Consider the following 14,602-nt stretch of genomic DNA (forward strand, 5'->3'; position numbering starts at 1 on the left):
TTTACGCATGCCACGTAATGCAAAAAGTTACTTTTGGCGCTTGCGAGCAACAATCACGTACACAAAATAGCCGCCTTGCGCACAAGTCTCCCATGAAGCAGCGAAATCCACGCTTTGGTTCACAATAGTCAAACTTACATCCACGACATCCTTCAAACAGCTGATGTGTGAAATCCTCTAGACGTAAGGCGATCCCACTGGTGCATTCTTCAGTCTTTGTAACAAAGCACTGCGGAAGAGCATCTATAGAAGAGCACTGCTATAGCGGCATCAGAATTGGCGCGAGAGACGCCGCACGCATTGCGTACGCAGCACAGTACGGTGGCTATACGAGCAAGTGTCATGGCGCCGACCCAACTAAAGACACAAAAATCAACAAAACAAAAGGTCGGCTGCGCGTAGACGTTCGCGCGCTTGATTTTGTCGAGATGGTGAGAGTGCCATCACGTGACTCTGCTCCACCAATAACGGCGTGCCGACCCAATCGCCTGCCCTCACTGGAGGACTCTGGCGGAAAGATAAAAGAATGTCGCTGCCTTTACTTTTATTCAGGTGGCTTAGTGGCAGCAGTATCAGGTTGAGAAGCGGAGTTCAGCCAAAGCTTATAGTTTTGCCCGGTGATGTTGAGAAAGCGCTATCTTGTACCTTAAGATAGACGATACATTCTTTCATGTATCGGAAATAGAGATACGGATACCTGTCCTGCCAGACGTATCATAATACAGATACAGCCGTTTGCAGAACACGCAAAGGAATGTACCAATATTTATTTCCTTTCTGTGCTACACGTTCAACTCACTTGAGCAATTTACTGGTGCTTCTTTCTTGAAAAAGAGACATGATGAATCTGTTTGGAGAACTGACACAGGCTGCTCGGGTCAAATTTTGCGTGAAATATGCCTTTTGTACCGTTTCGCTGCAGCCAGCAAGAAGCCGAAGGCTCATTTATTACTAGTGTGGCACATATCGAAGATATCATTGTTCTCCAGTGGAGGTCAAAAGTCAAGTGAATTCGTGTGAGGCTTGCGCATGGTGCCTTCTTTATGAGGCGGGTATGCGAGGTCCTCTTTTATGTACTGTTGAAGCGAATAGTTTTCAGTTTGCATAATTAAACAACTCAGGGTCGAGACATGATGAGGCAGAATGCGTTTCAATTTTCCATTTCAGGGCAGCCTAAGCTGCGCTGTAGTGTCTCGAGTCTGCTATAGGCATTGTAATTGGCGCTGTAAAGAGGCACTTCATGGTTTCAATTCGAAGTTGTCGTGAACTAGTAGGTTTCGCGAACAATACGTGCTTCGCCATAACGACAGCCGGTCGTTTCCGTTGCCAAAGGGGTGAGCCATATCGTCGATAAAAGGTAGTGAGGGCCACTATGACACATATCATCGCTTGCAGCTGATTGTTTCTCGATCTTAACCACGAAATTTTCCTTCATGTCATTGCTGTGATGGTATTCGTGCAGTATATATGTACCATACATGATGCACCGTCGTGGTTAACAGCCAATGCGTTTCTGGGTGCTGTTTCAGAGAACGGTGAAAGTAGTACCAAACCTTCTCACACGAAATGCGCACCTAACTCTTCCTTTTAGTCGTTACTACAGTTGACACATTTGACTGAAAAACTCACCTGAGTAATAAGAACCGTGATGAAAGCTTCACTGGGCAGTGTCCTTCTGACACGGATCTATAATGGTGACACCAAATATTAAGGCTTTTCTTTCATGTAAAATGCGATGTCTCTAATAGCTAAGTACTAAGAGAATGTTAAGTGTTTAGAGGAGCATCATACATAACTTCACGTGTTGAACTTGCAGACATTATTTTTAAGCTAAATTAATGGACAGACACATATATGCATTGCAAGACCAGTAGGCTTCTTCAGCGCTACATAGTTTGCGATTTCCAAGTCGCAAATTTTCATGACTCGGGCGTCTTCGAAGAAGAAACTGCCGTGCAGGCATGGCAGCAGAAATAATCCAAAATGTCTTTCAGAAAGTAAGGTTCGAGCCCCCAATACCCCAAGAATGCACGAGGGGAACGAGCGCGCGCGGCAGCCGAGCGAGCCGGAGCGAGCGGCGTCCTGGCCGTGACGTCACTCGCGAGAGGGCGCCACTCCAAATTCTCGCCGCTAATTGCGATTTAAAAGACTTGTTAATTCGGCCCCATGTTCCTTGTGGAGGCAGGGGTGGGGGAAATGCATTTGAGAGGTGCATATATTTCTAACGGCTGCTGATCTTCCAGTCAATAATGTGCGGCGAACTTGATCGAAGGGAAATCAAGCGAGCGCTGTGGTTACGGCGCGGCTTCTTGTGTTTACGGCACTGTGAGGAAATGTGCTTACAACAGATTGAGACCGTTTATCAGCGGAAAAGGCGAGCCGTCGAGCTCAGCCCTGCGAACCTCGCTACTACTATGCCCACGCGCTAGGTACTGACGTCACTTAACCCGGCACTGCGTGCGGCGGTTGTGGCTACGCATTGTGGACACTGTCACGTAGTCTTGGCTCGAAGATTGTGATAACCGCGACAGTTTTATTGCTGTCGTCTTAGTAACGCGCTCCTGTGATAACGCTTAGCAGTTATTGGAAGGCAGGCGGCCGACTTCCACCGAACAGCCTATATTAGTCTCCTTTCTTCGCTGAAAGACTCCGCTCTTTTTCTTCCTGCAAGCAGTGCGCTGGCTCTACGAAGTAAACGTCGCGAACACTTGACCGAAATGAAACTGTCACCATTCGTGCCGCCCTCTTGGCTATGTACACCTTTGTCACCACGAAAGGCAAATAGGTCTATCAACGAACCGTCACTCGGTCGAAATCCAATTACCGGAAAAGTTGACGACTGCTCGAAGAACTGCTACGCCCGTAATAAAGAGTCGGAACGAGAAAGCCTGGTGACAGTCGCTTGGGTTTGGGAGGTTAGAGTGGATAATTACTGAGTAGCGGCAAAATCTAGCAGGTAAAAAGGCGATAAAAAATAAAGAAAAACATACTTCCGTTGTACTTTCGTACCCGCGAGAAAAGAACGATCGGGCGGTATACCGCAGGCTTAAACAACGCTCTTAATTGAAACACGAGGAGCAGCAGCAAGCGTTATCTAATAGAAATGGATTGCGGAAATCTTGCGGAAGGTCATCATCATTAACTCCACATACTGCTAAATATGGAGTGAATGTCCCGGCGACAGGGCGTTCTTTATACAGCATGCCTGAGGAAAAAAAATACCTACATCCTCTCCTTTCCAGCAAAAAAAAAAAACAGCATTGACTTCATATTGTGGAGCCTCTGAATCAAACTCGTGAAAAGAATATCGTCGAGGAACTTGCTCTGTAAAGCGCTTCAATTCGCTACAAGAATTTCCTGCTCTCACTAGAAATCAAAGGCCGAATCCAGACCGAAGCAGCAATATGAAAAGCGATCGACCGTCGACCGCATAAATCAGTGCGCGGAAAATGTTGGAGCTAGTAGACCCACACAGCGACTTGATAAATCAATTTTACGAGCACAGCTCGAGAGTGCGGCGTCGAGCGCTGGCCCTGGTGTAGCATTCCTTATTCCCAGTCAGTGGATCATCTCCGTCGATGCGCTCAACACGGTTCTCTTCTCCTTGTGGCGCGCGATATGTATTGCACGCTCAACCACTATTTATTTCATTTTGCTTTCGAAAAAGGTCGGTTGTATACTGTGAAACCAGGTGGCGTATTCAACCCTGCTGTCGGCATAAAAAAAAATGAAAAGTACACGTACGCTGCGCCGTCCGCATGAATACACCTGGAAGGCACTCGCTGCTGCGATATTTACGGTCGTTACTTGCAGTCCCCTGTTGCATAAAAATAAGTTAACCCTCTCTCTCATTCTCTTTTCATTCTTTACTGCCTGCCTTCAGCCGGCTGTGAAGACTGTTGCTAGCCGTTTTAGTGCGCCAGATGCATTTATCGCTGCCCCTCTTTCTTTTTTTTTCCTGCTCCCGGGAGAGCGCTGGCAACCGAGATAGGCGCCACACTCCACCGTGCTAGGACGTGCGCGCCAGGCGCAAGGAAAACAATATGAAGGAAGTCACACGGCCATGCGCACGCTGACCTATACTATATGGTATGGTGTATTACCAGTGGTTAGAAGTACGTAACGATAAGGATCTAATGAATAACATAGCGCTGGCAGTTTTCATTATAGAAGCAACCCATACTACACTCGGCAACGAGAATACGCTAACCTCTTTCCTTTTTTCTCTTTCTTTTCTGTTCAAGCTCTGTGAATTTTTTTTTTCCAGGTGCATGGACACGGTGCAGGAGCGGAATGAAACAAACGGCCTGGCAAAATCAAATGTTCTTTATTTTTTTTTCAGAGATTTAGGAAGTCTTTCACCACGACAGTGAGTGAGGTGTCATTTTGCTTTTGCTTTTTTAAAATATTTTTTTTCGAGACAACTGGAGAATTTACTGCAGGACGCAATGCCAGCCGTTTTCGCACATGTGCCGTTAAGCGGTATGATACATTGCTGCCTGTATTTAAACGGCGCTTCTTTGGCAGGTTTGTCTATAGTGCAAGCAAAGAAAATCAAAAGAAACTGAGAGTAACAGCGTACGTCTTTTTTAAAAATTTTTTTTTAATAGTGGGCTGTTGCTGTTATACTCGCTACATACTGCTGTTACAGTAATTCCAGCCTTTCGCGTGTAGAGTATACAAGAAGAACTGTCAGCGCCCATGCGTTAAGCTAAATCTTCCTGCTCTAGCGCATGGCGCCTGCATCAGCGCTACGGCTAAGGAGCTTACAAGGGATCATCCTCTGCGTGTTCTCCCGTGTGTTCACCCGATGTACGGGAGAGGATCTTCTAAGGGCCGGCCGTGCTCGAACGTTCTCGGCCGTCTTCGTGGCACCCCCCGGTAATAATAATAATAATAATAATATTTGGGGTTTTACGTGCCAAAACCACTTTCTGATTATGAGGCACGCCGTAGTGGAGGACTCCGGAAATTTTGACCACCTGGGGTTCTTTTAACGTGCACCTAAATCTAAGCACACGGGTGTTTTCGCATTTCGCCCCCATCGAAATGCGGCCGCCGTGGCCGGGATTCGATCCCGCGACCTCGTGCTCAGCAGCCCAACACCATAGCCACTGAGCAACCACGGCGGGTACCCCCCGGTAATTCGCCGCCGCTTGAAATGAATCATGTTACAGCATACACGGTCAGGATCGCGTCACTTAGCTCAGGTGAAAAATTTAGAGGACAGCGTTTGGGAGATACGCTTTGCGTGTTTCCCCAAAGAAATTAGTCCCGGAGGGTTTCCCCAAAGATGGTTTGCTACTGCTTGGCCGCGCTCTTAGTTAGAGGCGCTTAGCAGATGTAAGCAAATCGTCACCTCTGGTGACGAGCGAGTTCGCATCACACTGCAGAACCGTTGGCAACAACAAAAGCCGGCCGATCCTCACTGGCAGCTTTTCGTGGCCGTGCTATACACCTGTAGTGTACAAGCCGGTTTACTCGTATGTGGATTGTCTGCAGCAGGAACACTGCAGGGGCAACTGGAAGAAAGCTTTGCAAAAGTTGTCTTCGCCGCACGACCAGCGTGACGTTGAGGGTGAGAACATGGGCTGACTACGACACGATAATGACGACAGCTTTATGACGACAAGCGTAACGGAAAAGACAGACAGACAGACAGGGGAGCACAGCAGACCAAGTTTCTAGCTCTAAACTGCTCTTGAAGTAAAATATCCGGTAACGTGCGCTTCAGGTGTTGTAGACAATTCGGGTGTTGTATGTACTGTACAACGCAGGGACAACATTGTGTGGTACCTGCGAGCGGGCTGCCAAACCACACTTTGGCGCCCTCTAACGAAGTTAGAGGGTGCAACATGGCAGCCTCGTTAAAACTCGATAATGAGGCACTCGCTAAACAGTCGCCAAAGGGAGCCAGCAATCACTACATGGAGCTTGTACAGAAGAGCGAACGGTGGCCTTTATGTGGGAACCCCTCTCGGTCCATCGGTATGTACGTGTGTAAAGATTTTATTTATTTATTTATTTATTTATTTATTTATTTATTTATTTATTTATTTATTTATTTATTTATTAAGCGATCCACACCGCCCGTTCGGGCATTGCTGTAAGGGAGTCCAAACAATTACGAAAATGAAAAGAGGGAAGCAGGCTGCCACAGCAGTCACTTGAACATTACTGCCGGGTGAACATTACTCAAAGGGCTGGTCGAGAAAGAATATATAAAAGAGCGGAGCGGTTGACGCGGCAGAAAAGCTCCTAAGCAACAGCGGCAACGCGAACAGCGACAGGAAGGGCCTCGACGAGGCAATGCTGCTGCAATGCGAGCGATATTTTAAGCTTAGTTTTGCTAACGTCAGTCAGGAAGAAAGCAAAAGCATTGTAGTGCGCTCCTTACTATAGAAAATAAGCTAAAGCGTGTCCTTATAATTGAACTGGACTAAAAAGAACTGCATTCAATCAGGTGCATTCGAACGACCGAATGTCAGCTGCAATGGTCATCCAGAAGAATAAATAGGAAGTTTTTGCTTGTTTGAACATCCCGTGAAGTTAGGCGAAAGCTGGCTTCTGAGGCATATTTGCCGCAAGAATTCCGCAGCACCATGAAACGTCAGCTACAGAAATCTCCGCGAGGCAATCGTGCAACTTTCACAAACAACGCTATAATATCGCCTGCCACTTTCCTGAGTTATACCTACATAGATTGCTGTGGGCGTTTTGTTATCTGTAATTGAGCAACTAAAGTTAATAACTTTATGATCTTGCTCATATTCGGGATGAAGACAAAAGGAAGGAATGTAAAAAAGCAAAGGAACGCGTACCACCCGGGGGATCCTTGCTCACAAGAAGGTGCATATATATATATATTCAGTGGGAGTAATAGGCATAGCTAATTAGCATAGTATAGGTACGGCTGTGGATTTATACTTTGTCGCCAGTCGGTTCAAAACAGGTTAATCTGAAACCCATTTCTCCTAACTACATCTTGCTCAATTGCTAAACATAGTACGCAGAATGTGTGCGTGAATCAGTCGATAATTACAAAAAAGTTGCGAAGTACATTTCAAGTAATTAGTAGGGTCATCGCTACACATCCTTTTTTCCCCTCCCTATCACTGTACCACGTGACACTATTTATCCGCTAGTATATTAGGCGAGCTCAAAGGTTCACTTATAGAAAACCACATTAGGGGCAGGTTTGTGTCGATTCTTTATTTCGAGCATGTTTTTGCCGACGCCTCGTGCTTTGCAAATAAATATCGCATTGAATGCTTAACGTGACTCCGAATGACGTGTGAAGCTGGACTTTGGATGACACACTCCGATAAGCTGGCGTGATATACCTGCCGATAATATGTGGCACACGGGCATTCGCGAACCTGCTTTTTGTACACGACGCAACAGTGTTTAATACACTTCTAGCGCGGGCTAAAAACAATAATCAAAAGGGCTTAGACCTGTCAGCAAACAAGAGCTCGCGTGTTGTAGCTAACCTTATAAGACACCAATATGAGTTACGGACTGTCTAGGGCCTGTTAATTAGTGAAACAATACCTAATTGCCTCGGTAAGGCAACAGCTGTCTTACCGTTCGCATAACAAAATAGTAAACCGTTTAGTGCCTCCGTCGAAGGAAATGTGGGTTTCGCAAACGAGCGGCATCGCAAGCGAAGCGAACAGTCGCAAAAAAAAAAAAAAAAGCACCGTGTCTGGTCGGGGTGCGCGAAACGCCCCTGCAGCTCGACAACAAGAACCATCACGCGAGTAGCCCTGGACGCGTCGCCGGGCTTCCGCGACTGCCTGACACGGAGGCGACGCACACGTGTTCTGCAGCACGCGCAGCGTTACACAACGGCCGGGCACCCCGCGTACAGTGCTGGTGCGGCGTCGACATCACTGCATTAATTAAATGCTTGTTGAGCTTGTTCCAGCGCCCGCCTCGCGGGAGCGTGAACCTGGAATTCTCATCCGCGAAGAAAAAATAATAATAATAGCGTTGATTTATACGTCCCTATAGGGACGCCTCGACTGGAGTTTTCTTTTTTTTTCGGTCGTTGGTGCTAACACAAATTAGGGATGCTTTCGTTATGGCCCTCTCGTCTTCGGTAAGGTATGCCGTAAGGCATGTTTAACTGGTATGATCGAGCGATCAATTAATTAAAAAATTAATTATTTAAAACAAAATGGATGCAAAGTTATCCGGACCGATACCTTTGTATATATAGCTATAGGTCGTGCGGGCAGGTTGTAAGCATACTGATGTCATTATGTGATTATGATTATGCTTTAGGATGATCTCATTTCATATATATATATATATATATATATATATATATATATATATATATATATATATATATATATATATATATATATATATATATATATCTATATGAACTTTGAGTGTCATGGGTGGCTTAGAGATATGCGCCATGAAACTAGTGATAAGAATGCACTGTTGTTCAACGTAATTTTTAAAAAAGAAAACTCTCTGATGCATTGAAATAAAAAAGCAACCGGGACGCCCATGTATTTCTTCCCAAATTTTGGCAATGCATATCTATAGCAACTGGCGTCATCCTGAAGATTAACTTTATTGTAGATGGCTTACAAAATCACCGACTACAATTCGTAAGTTGTATGTGTGCCATAACATAATTAATCGCGAAGTTTGTTAATTATTTTTCGTTAATTAGTTGGATATGTGTTTCGATTTCTCGTACAAGTAATGTCAGCTCCTTTGAATAATCCTCACAAGGACTTTAAAAATTGAGTGATCTTCAAAATTGTGCAAAACATAATTGTGATCATCTAGTATATATATCTATGCACCGATCGCACCACACACTATAATCACACAAAAAAAGGAGACATAATTACTAATGAAGGAAAGGCGGCAGGTTAACCAGGCTGAGCACGGTTTGCTAGCCCGCACTGGAGAGGCGACGAAAGCGGGAAAAAGAGACGAGAAGGGCGAAGTTAATCGCGCGCACGGACACACACGTGTCACACACTGGCACGCGAATGTTATCACTACAACGCGACCCGCTTAGCTATTTCTTATTTTCAGAGAGTAAGTCTGCCGCTATGTAATGTAGGCCTCGGTAGGAAAGAAGGCCCGAGGCTGCGCCTCGGCGTGTACAATGTCATTCGCTTGGATAAAACTTGTATTTCAGGTCGCAACCTAAGTAGGAGTGTAGCGTATTTGGACTTTGTTCACTTCTGCCAGTTTTACACTATGGGACTACTTTTTCACGTACTCGCTTTAAAGAACTATTGTATGCCGGGCATGTCTCGCTAATAACATCGAGCGTTTCTTGGCCGCACATGTGAGTAAGCCTCCTTCACCTTGGTGCCAGATGTACTGTGGCATCGCAGCGAGATTGCTTCTGGCCAAGAAATGGAGGCCACGTCCTGCGCCCTCCCCCTTATTGTCACAACTTGGTTCCCTGAGTCGCAGATCCTCGCGACCCATAAGCCAGGCAGGACCGAAGGAAGGGTCTGGCGAAATCGGGATTTACGTGTTCGATACCTTCTGTGGCCAAAGCGGTTAACGAAGAAAAATCCTCGAATAGTGTTTACTGTTATCTCTTACTTCGCTGGCGACGGGATTAAGTTAGGCTGTATATAAAACACACGCGCTCGCGCACAGAAGGCTTTACTGTTCATTTCGTAGCAGTGTTTGTGAGGTTCGACCTGCAGACGGGTATGGCCTTACTGGGCGATCGCTGAACGATATTGGACTCGCTTTACTTTGCTGCTTTGGCCTCGGGGCTTTGGTATCGGGTATTTCATTGAAATCCGTAATGAAGTTGAACGGAACAGGATAATAAAATTTCTCCGAGTGCGCAGCAATGCCGAAAGAACAATGAGTATCTTCTCCCTACATATTTCACCCAAAAGCAGCGGTGAGAGCAGGCACGCACCCAGGGGGGGGGGGGGGCGGGGGCCCCCCCCCCGAAATCAAGTGGCATACCCCCCCCCCCTCCCCACCCACGCCACCACTCCTCACACATTCCTAAAGCGCCGCCAGATCAATGTTGAGACTTGGCAGCTATTAATCGGTCAGCATTATGCTGCCCTTTTCACTCCTTTTAGATGGCGGTAGTTATCGGCATCTCTTGTAATGTGAAGGACAGTTTTCTCATAGATTCCGCACCCGTGCGATTAACTCGAGATGCGTTAAGTTGTTACCATCTATTCAACCGTCACGCGCATAGCTGTTGCTTTTGCTAGTTCAACCTTCTTTGTTTAGGCTTATCCTGGGACCAGGAAAGGGATGCGGCTGTTACTGAGCTGGTCTGCACTCTCGTGGAACGAGTTGCGGCCGGAGAAAATGCCAATTGCGTTTAACTTTTCCCTTTGCTTCAATATTTCCTTGAGTTACGGCTCGCCGCGAGGCTGGCAGAAATGCCGCAACCATATACACGTGATATGGGTTAGATAAGGTGGGAAATAAAATAATGTGAAAGTGCGTCCATCATGAAACCCTGTAATAACCCTTAAACCCATAAGCAAGATGACGGTCGCCCGTTACCTCGTCTGTTTTTCCCTAATTGTATAGCACTTTTCGTGCAAAATTGGCAACTGGAAACAAAAATCGAAAGGAGTTGAGAAATTAAGAAATTAAGAGAGAGAGCCAAGGCAACAACCAAACTGCAAGGAAAATCGAATACTAAAAAAAGTTAACTGTTGTTTATGAGAATATTTATGGATCAACATCTTTTTATTTAAAAAGGAAGTAGAGAAAACGCTGCCGGAAGTGGAGAACAATTACTTGCTTTGAATGACGCTTCTACAGTTATCGGTCGAACCGCCTCACGTAGCCACTTCTCTGCTGCGCTTATGTGGGTGTTTTTCTAACCTTTCGCGGTGAGCGCAGTACGTCTAGAATCGCAGAGTCCTGCGCTCTACGCGGTTTTATGGGACTGGCGGCCGCACAGCGTTACGCAATTCGCGGAACTGTCAAAACTGATCAACAAGGCGAAAATAACTGATATTCGAAACTATAACATGAGAAATACTGAAGAAGCCGTAAAAAATGAGCGCAGCCTGAAATCAATTCAGAAAATTCTAAGCTGACCTGCATACAGTGCCCAGAGGAGTCACGATACCTCACTTAGAAACAGTAATGAACAGGATACAGAAACTCTCCTATAACTAGCCATGAGGTCAGAAGGGCCCTGCAAGAAATGAAACGATGAAGAGTGGGAGGAGAAGGTGGAATAACAGTCCATTTGATCAAAGATGGAGGAGACATAATGCTTGGAAAACTGGCGGCTCTTTATACGAAGTGTCTATCGACTGCAAGGGTCCCAGAAAACTGGAAGAATGCAGAAATTATACTAATCCACAAAAAAGGAGACGTTAAAGAATTGAAAAATTATAGGAGCATTAGCTTGCTCCCAGTATTATATAAAATATTTACCAAAATAATCTCCAATAGAATAAGGGCAACACTGGATTTTGTCAACCAAGAGAACAGGCTGGCTTCAGGAAGAGATACATTACAATGGATCACATCCATGTCATCACTCAGGTTATCGCGAAATCCGCAGAGTACAATAAGCCTCTCTACGTGGCTTATATAGATTACGAAAACGCATTTGACTCAGTAGAGATACCAGCAGTCATAGAGGCACTAAGTAATCAAGGAGTACAGAACGCTCACGTAAAAACCTTGGAAAATATTGCTGCATGCGTGTGGTATCTGTTTGAACGAGGCGCGTGGGTGCCATCACTCCAGAAAAGAGGAGGAAGAACGAACTGGGCTCGCGCTGTGAATCTTAACCGGTCAGCGCTGTTGTTGTAAATATAATCTGTAAATAGTTTCTCGTCCTACTGACTCGTCTTTCGCGTTAGAATATCTACGAGGTTCTAGAGCTACTTTAATTCTACACAAGAAAATCAAGGAGATACCTATAGAGAAAGGGGTCAGACAGGGAGACACAATTTCTCCAAAGCTGTTCACTGCGTGCTTAGAAGAATTCAAGCTATTAAACTGGGAAGGCTAAGGAGTAAAGATCGACGGCAAATATATCAGCAACCTTCGGTTTGCCGATGAGAGTGTTCTATTCAACAACAATGCAGACGAGTTACAACAAATGATTGGAGACCTTAACTGAGAGAGTGTAAGAGTGGCGCTGAATATCAATATGCAGAAGGTGAAGATAATGGCAAATAGTCGGGCAAAGGAACAAGACATCAGGATCGCCAGTCGGCCACTAGAGGCTGTGAAGGAGTTCGTTTACCTAGGTCAATTGATCACAGGGAACCCTGATCATGAGAAGGAAATTCACAGAAGAATAAAAATAGGTTGGATCGCATACGGCAGACATTGCCAGCTCCTGACTGGAAGCTTACCATTATTATTGAAAAGTAAGGTGTGCACTCAGTGCATTTTGCTAGTGCTGACATATGGGGCAGAGACTTGACATCAAGTTAAGAACCGCGCAAAGAGCGATCGAACGAATATTGCTAGGCACAACGTTAAGAGATAGAAAGAGAGCAGTTTGGATCAGAGAGCGAACGGGTATAGGCGATATTCTAATTCACATCAAGAAGAAAAAATGTAGCTGTGCAGGTCATGTAATGCGCCGGTTAGATAACCGTTGGACCATTAGGGTTACAGAGTGGGTACCAAGAGAAGGGAAGCGCAGTAGAAAACGGCAGAAAGCTATAGATGGTGCGATGAAATTAGGAAATTCGCGGGTGCTAGCTTGAATCGGTTGGCGGCAGGACAGGGGTAATTGGAGATCGCAGGGAGAGGCCTTTGATCTGCAGTGGACATAAAACATGATGATGATGATGATGATGATGATGATGATGATGATGATGGAGGTGGCGCCCCCCCCCCCCCTAAAGAAAATCCTGGGTACGTGCCTGGGTGAGAGCATTCATTTATATGGGCGCCAAAGAAAAAGAAATTTAGCTGGGCTGTATTTGTAAAGTGCCACTTAACGAATACTAAATAAAGCCACTCTCATCTAGCGAAGAGGCTTGCTAAGCCAGAAGAGGCACAAAGCGAGGGACGGTTGGTGAGGCCACCGTGAAGTTCTCGCACACGCTCGCCGTGACGTCATAGATTTATACGACGCGTTCCCGAGTCCACTTAATTGTTTGTCGGTAAAGATGGACAAAAATTGTTCTAAAGGAGCCAGATACAGAACATGGCAAGTTTCGAGAACGTTTACATCGAGCACATTGTTCAAGTACGAGAGAATATTTTTACATGCGTGACATCACACGGATGACGTACCGTTGCTGTAATTCCCTCTTAAAAATAAAGAACAGGGACTTTCACCTTTCATTTATTTTCTTATAAGCAACTGAAATCGGGGAGATATAAGAAAATCGAGTTTTCAAAGAATACTCTGTCCATCTTAATTGATTTAGTGGATCTCTACGGTGACCCCTATCAGAAAGAAAAGCCCGGCTAGTTCACATTTGTTTCTCCCTATTCCTTTTTTTTTGGGTCAGCTGACGTTCACGTGACCACTCTTCCGCGCATTGCTGCAGCGTCTTTGCATTCTACGTGGCGTCGAGCTCGGGCGGAGTTGACTGGCGGGCGCTGTTGTCGGCGGTCAATCCTTCCAAGTGCGACCTCTCTTCATGTGCGTAAAGTGATGCAAGCAGAGACCGAATATTCGGTTGGATTGAATTGAATTCTGGGGTTTGACGTGCCAGAACCACGATTTGATTATGAGGCGCCCCGTAGTGGGGGACTCCGTCCGGATTAAATTTGACCACCAGCGGATATTTAACGGGCCCCCATGTGTACCGGACACGGGTGTTTCGCATATTGGATGCGAAGGATGGAAACAGAAGTCCAAGGAGGTTTACAAACAACGGCAAGCAAGGAAGTAGGAAAGAAAATTTGTAGAATAACACAGTGCCTTGCTTTTTGAGGCTCGAGCTGTATGCCTGAGTACACTCTGCATAGTCTTTCTATAGGTATATGGTTCCTATGTCTCAAACTTTGTACTCCGCTCCTGCTTGGGCCTTTGATATTAGCCTGAATTATTATGTAAGTAAGTAACTAAATAAATAAATGAATAAATAAATAAATAAATAGAATCATAGAAGAGTAACTATTAACAACAGGGGGCGGTATGTGGCTGCTGCGGAACAAGTTCCGTGAGAACCCATACGACGATTATGTCAACGTTAATGCGACTAGCATTCAAGCAATGTAGTGACACACATTACTGGAGGTACCCTTATTTACAATCTGTAGTTCTTATTCAGCGATCTCCATTGCTTCGGCAATATGCCACATACACTGCCGCCAGGATCAGTCCACATTTCTATGACGCTCGCTCGCTCGCCAGTGTGGGCCATGAGCACGAGGGCACGACGACGACTGTATGACGACGCCGCAGTGACGACGATGGTATGCCTAAAAAGGAAGGACGACGATGGGACAACGAAGGGCGGTATGAGGACATTAGAGTGAACATTCTGAAATAATGATGATGGTATAACGACGATAACGTGGTGACGATGCCCTGAGGACGATGTGATGAGTACGAGTGTATGACGACATTGGCGTGACAACGACTGCATGACGATGATGACCATAACGACCGATGGCGTGAGGACCC

At 45.7% G+C, this 14,602-nt stretch overlaps 1 protein-coding gene and 1 long non-coding RNA gene across 3 annotated transcripts in view; both read left to right on the forward strand.

Moving 5' to 3' along the window:
• LOC135918354 (RYamide receptor-like) overlaps window positions 1–14,602 on the forward strand; it is a 262,805-nt gene that overhangs the window by 87,469 nt on the left and 160,734 nt on the right. The gene's annotated exons all lie outside the window — the stretch shown is intronic.
• Window positions 3,965–14,602, forward strand: part of LOC135918368 (uncharacterized) — a 142,325-nt gene continuing 131,687 nt past the window's right edge. For both annotated transcript variants that reach the window (XR_010569643.2, XR_010569642.2), the window contains exons 1-3: window positions 3,965–4,089; window positions 4,268–4,369; window positions 4,731–4,881. This is a non-coding gene — a long non-coding RNA (uncharacterized lncRNA). The remainder of the gene's footprint in view (window positions 4,090–4,267; window positions 4,370–4,730; window positions 4,882–14,602) is intronic.

This window comes from Dermacentor albipictus, chromosome 1, assembly GCF_038994185.2.
Source record: "Dermacentor albipictus isolate Rhodes 1998 colony chromosome 1, USDA_Dalb.pri_finalv2, whole genome shotgun sequence".
Classification (NCBI taxonomy): Eukaryota; Metazoa; Arthropoda; class Arachnida; order Ixodida; family Ixodidae; genus Dermacentor; species Dermacentor albipictus.